The 9,756-nt window shown below is 37.6% G+C and overlaps 1 pseudogene across 1 annotated transcript; it reads left to right on the plus strand.

Annotated features, from left to right (window-relative positions):
• Nucleotides 1–668: 668 nt before the first annotated feature.
• On the plus strand, nucleotides 669–4,964 carry LOC120104959 (long chain acyl-CoA synthetase 8-like; annotated as a pseudogene). The gene is made up of 5 exons (XR_015975601.2): nucleotides 669–730; nucleotides 1,389–1,942; nucleotides 2,039–2,119; nucleotides 2,985–3,049; nucleotides 3,217–4,964. The product of XR_015975601.2 is annotated as a long chain acyl-CoA synthetase 8-like (transcript).
• The last annotated feature ends 4,792 nt before the right edge of the window (nucleotides 4,965–9,756 follow it).

Below are 9,756 nucleotides of genomic sequence, written 5' to 3' on the forward strand. Positions count from 1 at the left end.
CTCTCGTCGCCGGCATTCTCCCGATCTCCGACCACCTCGCCGGCTTCTCCCGGAACCACCTCGCCGGCTTCTCCCGAAATTTTTTTTTTCACGGTTCGTGCTCCGTTCGGCACTGGATCGCCGAACAAAAGGCTTCTGTTCGGCTGAACAGTGCCGGACAGAAGCCTTCTGTTCGGCACTGTGCAGCCGAACAGATCTGTTCGGTTGAGGGTTGCCGAACAGAAGGCTTCTGTTCGGCACTGTTCAGCCGAACAGAAGCCTTTTGTTCGGCGATCCAGTGCCGAACAGAGCACGAACCGTGAAAAAAAAAAAATTCGAAACAAGGTGGAACACGTACCTTTGCGGCCGATTCTTCGTCCCAAATCACTAGTTGCTTGTCCATGCTTCGAATGGGGCTTAAATCTCCTTCAAAGATCGCCTAAACGATGTAAATGGATCGAGGGGTTTAAGGGGGGTTTGAGGGGTGTTTTTTTTTTTCTTTTCAAAACGAAACGGAGGAGGAGGAAGGGGGGTGTATGAGAAAATTTCAAGGGCAATATGGTAATTACACTAAAGGTTAGTTTGGGTATTTTTTTTTTTTGGTTTTTGGGGGGGGTGTCCTTAGCAATAGGGGGGGTGTATATAGAACCACCCCGTATCCCCCACCTTCCACCACCTCAGAGCTGTCGTAACATTGTTCGTGGGACGCTGCTCTGCTTCTGTAGCAAGAGGGTAAAGGAAGCTCCTTTTGGTACTTTCTCCCTAGTTCTGAAGCTGAAAATTCCAATGATGTCTCTTTGTTTTTCCTTTCTTTGAAATATAGGAGTTTTTCTTTTCATATATTTATATATATGTTGTAACTTTCGTTCTTTATGGATCAAGAACAGCAAGAATTTCTTGTATTTCTTCTTTTCCTTCTTTTTACGAATTAGGAGTTCGATTTTCTCTTCAAACGGTATACTGTGATCAATTTTGAGCTAATTTTTAAAATTAGTTTCTCACTCGAGCATCTTCTTGTTCTGTTCTCCTTTTACGAGTTAGGGGTATTATAGAAATTGTTAGCCGATTTGGGATGAATTTTCTTTCGTTTAAGCAGGATGTTGTGTCAAAGATTTCCAGTTTCGTTACTCTTTCTTGATGCTTATCTTTGTTGAATAATTGGTGCCCTGTTTAATTGTGGATTACCTGTTGTTTCTTGATTCGGATATACGCTTGTTGTCGCTTACTATGTATTATTTTGAATCGTATCACCACACACACACCCCAAGAAAACAAAAAAATAAATTTGTGAAAAATAATTCTTGTGATGATTTATCAATTAACGCATTGCATAATTTAGCATGATTTTTTAACTCTATTTTGTTCAAAGAAATTAATGCAAAGCTACTCTTTCCTGATTTTATCTACAGAACCTGTGAAAAGAAATGCTGATTGGAAATTTATAAGCAAGAGTTATGGGAGATACAGATAGAAGCCATTTAAACTTTGCTTTTCTAGAAAGTATTTCTAGAAGCTATATATCGCTCGTAACCGAATATAGGTTGCATGGCATTGTGGGTGCAGCTATCCTTGGGCTTATTCTGCCTTTAGTAGTTTCATCACTATATGTGCTCAAGAAGAAGAATAAGCAAAGAGCAAAGAGTAGTTTAAGTTCTCCTCTTTAGTTGAAGTTCCTTGGGAAGGGGCCACAACAGTGGCAGCTCTTTTTGAGCAATCTTGCAAGAAGCATACTCAACGCCGGTTTCTTGGAGCACGGAAGCTAATCTCCAGAGAAGTAGTAGACTCTGCTGATGGGAGGAAGTTCGAAAAGCTTCATCTTGGGGAATACATGTGGCAAACTTATGGGGTCATATTTGATCGTGCTTGTAATTTTGCCTCTGGTCTTATTAAAATGGGCCACAGTGCAGAGAGTCGTGCCGCAATTTTCTCTGATACTAGAGCAGAGTGGTTCATTGCCTTGCAGGTAGACATGTAGTTGTTTATATCAGATATATGCATATCATTTTCCTCTACATACATAATAAGTATGTGTAATAACAGTTGCTCTTATTTTAATCAGGGATGCTTTCGCCAAAATATAACAGTCGCAACAATATATGCAACTCTTGGTGTGGATGCGCTTATCCACTCACTTAATGAGGTGAGAATAGCTGCCATGGATTATGTGTTACATGCTTCGGCTACTATAGTTTTTAGACAAACAGGACTGCATCCTTTCTTTCCCTTTTTTCTTTTGAGTAGAAGTATATTTTTGTTTTGTTCGTGTATCCTAGCGGACATTTTAGGACCGATCTATGCTATTTCTGTACCTGTTCTTAATTTTCTATTGAGTGAGGCTGCAACCATTCACTCATTTATTCAGCTGAGAAACAATAATTCCATGATTGCTGCATTGGTGCTGTGAGCTACTATAATTTTTGATGGAGACAGTTTCATCTTTATTTCTTTTTCTTTCTCTTATATTGATAGCAAATTTTAATTTGTTTACTATCTTAGCAGACATTTCTTGACTTGTCTAAGGCTGTGACTATATTTTATTTTTCTATGGTATTCTATGTAAAATTTTCAATTTATGTGTCATTGATATTATGAAACACTAGTAACAGTGATTCCATATTCTGATGCTTCAAAATTTTTTCTCCTCATCCCGCAACTACTTCTTGCTTCTTTTTTTCTTTTGTTTTCGGGGGGAGGAGGAGGAGGGGGGGGGGGGGGGGGGGGGGGGGGGGGAAGGGGGAGGGGGAGGTCCAAGGCAGTGGTTGTTCTTTGTGCAAAAAGATTAATTAGTAGCTTTTCTTGCATCTTAGTAATAAATGCTACAAAGTATCATGGTATGACTATTTCTGCTGTGTATCACAGAGTGTCGCAAATGCCATAAATTTGATAGTTGATTGCATGTAAAATGTTGGCAATTCATTTAAGGAGCACGCCTGTGCTTGTTTTTTGAACAGAATTTATCCAAGTTGTTTCAGAAGCCATAGTTATGTTCTTTTTTGTTGTTACAGACACAAGCATCAACCCTGATCTGCGATTCAAAGCAACTGAAGAAGTTACCTGCAATAAGCTCAAGGTTATTAAGTATTAAGTATGTTGTTTGCTTTGAAGATGAAGGAGCAGATTGCTCTGATTTTTCAGATTATGTCAACCATTGGACAGTGTTATCTTTTAATGAAGTTGAGAGGCTTGGGAAAGAGAACCCTGCTCATCCAAGATTACCTTCAAATATTGATGTTGCAGTCATTATGTACACAAGTGGAAGTACTGGCCTGCCTAAGGTTAGTTCCTCTTTCCATGTATATGGCCAGAGAAATACGATTTAAGGAAGGATAGGAACAAAGGGGATTTGACCATCGTTATCAAATGAAATTTGCATGAGGCTACACAAAGGCAAGTGAGGAGTAAGACCTTTTGTTACATGCATCATGAATAATTAGAAATAAAAGACATTTTTGGTTATTCTTTTCAAAATCGCCAATTAAGGAATGCATGAAATTCAACTTTTTAGGTTGTTTTTTTCCAAAACTTATTATTTTCTAGGAAAAATCTTTTGAAGACCTAACCACTGAAGGATTAAACACACGCCCCATCCCCAGTGGTTTACCCATAAGACTGCCATGTATACATTGAAAAAAAATCTAGGCTTCAATAAAGCACAATTATATTTAGTATATTTTTATTTGGGTTTTTTGCATGAATACCCTTCTAAAAATTTAAATTTGCATGAATACTTTCTTAAAATTTATATTTATTTCTGTACCCTCATAAAACACTGTTTTTGCACAAATGCCCCTAATATAACGGTTCTTCTAACATCGTTAATAAAAACCATATTTATTTTAATTAAAAGTAAATTAAAATTTTGAAATTACTTTTTTATCTCCTATTGCGATCGCCTTATAAATGTTTCTTTTTGCGTATCTACCTATTAAGAGTATTTTAGTCATTTTAATTTGAAACCGTTAATTTTTTAACAGTGTTAGATGGCGTGGGTACATATGCAAAAACAAGGATCAAAAAGGGTAGAATAGCAAAACAAGTGTTTTACGAGGGTATACATGCAAATATCAATATTTAGATTGATATTTATGAGGGTATTCATGCAAAAAAAAACCATTTTTTTTAATGTATGCATTTAAAAATGCATATGAAATTAATGAATAGAAATATGATTTCCTAGTTATCTGTTCTGAATGATATAACTGGGTTGCCTAAATTAATGTCTGCACTTTTTATTTCTTTCTAGCATTGCTATATATTTAGATGTTTGGATTGATTATTCTGTACTTTATTAAGATGACTCTCGTTGTGTTGGTCTTTAACTGGTTCTCTTAATTATTGCTTTTGTTTTCAGACTCCTCATGTTGTTTTTCATTTTTATTTGGGACGTTCATATAAATTGACCTGGACTCTTTCCCTTAAAACAAATAACATACCTTTGAACCAATCTACAGAAATTTAGGATCATAATTCATAACTTCCTAGACATTGATGCTCATTGTTGCTTAACATGTGCATTGCTAATTGCAATTAATCTGCTACACAAACTAATGTCATACAACTATGTTTATGCGCAACACAATTAAACCCACTTTTTGGGTAAAAGCTACAGGTTTCCACAGTAGCAACAAACTGTATTTTTCATACAAATAAGCTCATCAAGTGATGTACTATAGAAGCTTATATATCATGGATAATATTAGTTTGTAACCTTTGATCTGATTCTTTGTCTAATCCATCTATTAGGCCTTTATATTTTTTAAAATTTAAAACAAAAAAAAGAAGATCGTAATTTTGTCCCGGGCAGAAATGGGGTTGTCATGTATTAGTCTGCAAAAATGTGTCACAATTTGGTTCCCTCCAGCATTAGTAATATGGCCTGGCACATATAGCACAGAGGTCTGCAATTCATACTATGTTAATAACCTGTAGATATGGTATATGCACTGTAAGTATAATACAGTATAGATGCACAGTGTTATGCATGTCCATGCTTCTGTTTTATGGAAACATATAGTGTGATTTTTCTTATGGCTTGAGTGTATTTACTATTCATATTCCACCTCTATTCTTCCATTGATATCGATTCATTTACAAAGTCTACCAGAAAAGATGTGATATATACCAAAGTTCAAAATAACTGTCGTCAGTACAGGTTTGCTGATGACATGAACCCTAACATGTGAAGTACGAGCGGCTAGCATATAAATTTTCATAGACCAACATTTGCATTGATTCGGGACCCATAGATCGAGATCTCTAGCACCTGCCATGGTCTCAAAGCCATATTAAGGTACGAAACTAGGCTTGATGACAGTATAGCATGCAACAAATTCCGGAAGTGGAATGATTCCAATCGGTATTGATTTTGTACATGGAAGTGCATCCTGGATGCCCTTCAAATTGATTGCATATGAGTGGAAACAAACAACATTTGATTGCATAATCATATAAAAATTAATGATAAAAATGAATTTAAAGATCCGATTATAAACTCATGAAACAATAGAAACTAGAACAAAATTCCTAAACAATCCGATTATAAAAACAAAAAAAAATTCAAAACATCTAGAATTTAAAGATTGAAGCAAGAGAAGAAGACCCCAAACCTGGCTTTGTCTTTGTTCTTGTCAGCTCCAAACTTCAAACGCCGTGTGAGTGCTCTGCGGCGGAGGAGGAGAAAGTCGTCCACGGAGAGGAGGCCAACAGAGAGGCGGAGGAGGGGAAGGAGATGCGGTGGAGGAACGCGACTTGGGATCGCTTGGCGGAGGAGAATGGCTGAGATCGGTGAAAAGGGCTGAGGAGGGAGGGGGTCTCGGCGTGAGCTAGGGATTTAGGGCTGTGGAGCAAGGGGGTCGATCGGGTTTTGTTAAGGGGGGAATGCAGTCCGACGACGCTTATAAGCGTCGTCTTATTTTTCCCTTATGCCGACGCTTATAAGTATCGGTGATTAAATCTTCCGACGCTTATAAGCGTCGGTAATGGGCAGTTGACGCCGACGCTAGAGAAAGCGTCGGCGGAACCTTTTCTTACCGACGCTTTTTAGAAGCGTCGGCGGTTACTGTCACAAGAAAAAAAATTGCCGACGCTTTTATCTAGCGTCGGCAATATAGAGTCGGCAAAAATCTTTTTTGTCGTAGTGATATAAGGACCCATCAACAAGAATTATGGGTATATTTGGCCGATCCTTGACCTTTATTTAAAAAACTTGATTCACATATGATGTGATTAAAATTTGATTTGCCAATTGTAAGCCGACATGTAGTATAGGAGGGACCAGTTTCAATTGGACTCATTTTTTGGATCAATCCAGAAATAGAAATTAAGGAATCAACTCCCAGTCGGATTCTAAATTCTGAGTTCACGCCAGTGGGACCAGTACACCTTATCTATAAGAAAAGACTCAGGACTCTATGAACGAACACAAACTACTCATCTACGTCCTCTTCTTATTGGTCTTTCTACATATTCTGTTCTTTAGAGCTTTAGAGGCTTGTTCATCGGTACTTTATCTTCCATCATAGCATATCAACGTCCTCAGACCGGATTTTAGTGGCACAATATGTATGCAGTGCTCCGATGACTTATGTTACCATATATGCTTGCTTGTGTGGTTCTCCCTTCATATGCTTGCTTGTTGACATACCAGCTGTATTTGACGTGCCAATAAGATGGACAACTGCCTGATCCATTTTCCAGATAGGTGATAAGGCGCCCATCTCAACTCATTATCCCTTTTAATAAAAAAAATATTAATCATAGTTTTAGTCTTTGCACTTTTATATTATGAGGTGGAGAAATTATTGATTGGATCGGATCGACTATTTCAGCAATGGAATATTAATCTAACCATAAAAAATATGCACCATAATTTCACCTCTAGGCAATGCAGATCTTGACAAAAAAGAAACAGAAGAAAAAGAGATCAACGCAGGCATATTTATGTATGTTCCTTCGTAATTACGTTGGTCTACTGCTGAGCTAATAGATTTGGTTCAACCAATAATTTAACCATGAAGCGTGCCATTTAATTGAACAACTTAGTTGGTGCAAAACACTTAAGCGCCTTGTTTTTGAGTAATTTTTCTGAGTTACCCTATCATTGCCTTTCAAATAATGGAGCATCTAGATCTAGCCACACAAACTTGCTCCAAAAAATATAAGGAACCATCAACAAGAATTATTGCTATATTTGGTCATTCCTTGAACCTTATTTGTATAATGTGATTCACGTATGATGTGACCAAAATCGAGTTTGCCAATCGTAAGCCGACATGTAGTATAGGAGGGACCAGTTTCAATTGGACTTATTTTTTGGATCAATCCAGAAAAGGAAAATAAGGAATCAGCTCCCAGTCGGATTCTAAATTCTGAGTCTCACGCCAGTGGGACCAGTACTCCTTATCTACAAGAAAAGACTCAAGACTCTATGAACGAACACAAACTACTCATCTACTTCCACTTCTTCTTGGTCTTTCTACATATTCTGTTCTTTAGAGCTCTAGAGGCCTCTTCATCGATACTTTATCTTCCATCATAACAGTTCAACATCCTCAGACCAAATTTTAGCGGCACAATATGTATGCAGTGCCTCGATGACTTAAGTTACCATATATGCTTGCTTGTGTGGTTCTCCCTTCATATGCTTGCTTGTTGTGCCAATAGGATGGACAACTGCCGAATCCATTTTCTAGATAGGTGATAAGGCGCCCATCTCAACTCATTATCCTTTTTAATAAAAAAAATATTAATCAAAGTTTTAGTCCTTGCTCTTTTATATTATGAGGTGGAGAAATTATTGGTTGTATTGGATCGACCATTTTAGCAGTGGAATATTAATCTAACCATAAAAAATATGCACCATAATTTCACCTCTGGTCAATGTAGATCTTGACAAAAAAGAAACAGAAGAAAAAGAGATCAATGCGGGCATATTTATGTATGTTCCTTCGTAATTATGTTGGTCTACTGCTAAGCTAATAGATTTGGTTCAACCAATAATTTAACCATGAAGCGTGCCATTTAATGGATCAACTTAGTTGGTGCGAAACACTTAAAGGCCTTGTTTTTGAGTAATTTTTCTGAGTTACCCTATCATTGCCCTTCAAATAATGGAGCATCTAGATCTAGCCACACAGACTTGCTGCCAAAAAATATAAGGACCCATCAACAAGAATTATTGCTATATTTGGTCGTTCCTTGAACCTTATTTATATAACGTGATTCACGTATGATGTGACCAAAATCGGGTTTGCCAATCTTAAGCCGACATGTAGTATAGGAGGGACCAGTTTCAATTGGACTTATTTTTTGGATCAATCTAGAAAAGAAAAATAAGGAATCAGCTCCCAGTTGGATTCTAAATTCTGAGTCTCACGCCAGTGGGACTAGTACTCCTTATCTACAAGAAAAGACTCAAGACTCTATGAACGAACACAAACTACTCATCTACTTCCTCTTCTTCTTGGTCTTTCTACATATTCTGTTCTTTAGAGCTCTAGAGGCCTCTTCATCGGTACTTTATCTTCCATCATAGCAGTTCAACATCCTCAAACCAAATTTTAGCGGCACAATATGTATGCAGTGCTCCGATGACTTATGTTATCATATATGTTTGCTTGTGAGGCTCTCCCTTCGTATGCTTGCTTGTTGTGCTAATAGGATGGACAATTGCCTGATCCATTTTTCAGATACACTACAAGAAAATTGGGCATTAGCGACGCTTTTACGCGTCGGTACAAATGCTCCCAATGCTTTCGAAAGCGTCGGTAAAGCGTCGCCTATGCTACAGTGAAAAAAATCTTTTCTGACGCTTCCAAAAGCGTCGGGAACTAGCAACGCTTTACCGACGCTTCTTAGCGTCGGTAATTTAGCGACGCCTCTTAAAAGCATTGCCAATGAAGCACAATGTAGCGACGCATGAAAGCGTCGCTAATCGCAATTTAGCGATGCTTTAAAGCATCGGTAAATATTCGATTTAGCGACGCTTTAAAGCGTCGTTAAGCCAAACTTACCGACGCTTTATCGTCGTTAAGCCAAACTTACCGACGCTTTATCGTCGTGATTTTAACGATGCTTTAAAGCATCGTTAGGGTATTTTTTAAATAAAAAATTAAAAAATTTTGAAACTCTGTTTTCAAAATCAAACGCATACACACTAAACGAGATATACACATGGCACAATCAAACATATTTATCTAAACATTCATATTGTCAAATTACATCCATAATAAATGCTTCAGGGGTCGATGGCATCATCATCTCTACGAGCAGACGAAGTATCAGGAACTTGTAAAAAAAATACTTAAGAAGTTAAGAATACGAAAATTATTAAGCTTATTAAAAATAATATGATACTTATGTAAAATGTTCAAGTAGATGTAGTAATTTACCTGAGGAGGGACAAACTGATGCAACAAAGATGTAATATGATCAATCTGAGCCCTCAAAGATTGTATCTCTGTCTAGTGGCTCTGCTCAACTCTTGTATCTCTGCCTTCAGATCATTAACCTCTGCAGTGCTACTACTCTGTCTAGCATCTTGAGTATATCTACCCATTGCAGGCAATCGAGTGGGGGTAACTCCAACGTCATAACCCTCACTCGACCATAACGCTCTGAATCCATCAATTCGGTAAATACCTGAGCTTCGATACATCTGGTGTTGCCGATTGAAGATTGAAGATGATTCTCCGATACGCTCTGAAATAAGGGATGTAGCTCTGTCCTATATCTCTCAAAAACAATCAAATTAATTTTTGAAAAATTGAAATACATGAA

This window comes from Phoenix dactylifera, chromosome 2, assembly GCF_051530095.1.
Source record: "Phoenix dactylifera cultivar Ajwa chromosome 2, Ajwa_hap1_PhDact_Kaust_v1.1, whole genome shotgun sequence".
Classification (NCBI taxonomy): domain Eukaryota; kingdom Viridiplantae; phylum Streptophyta; class Magnoliopsida; order Arecales; family Arecaceae; genus Phoenix; species Phoenix dactylifera.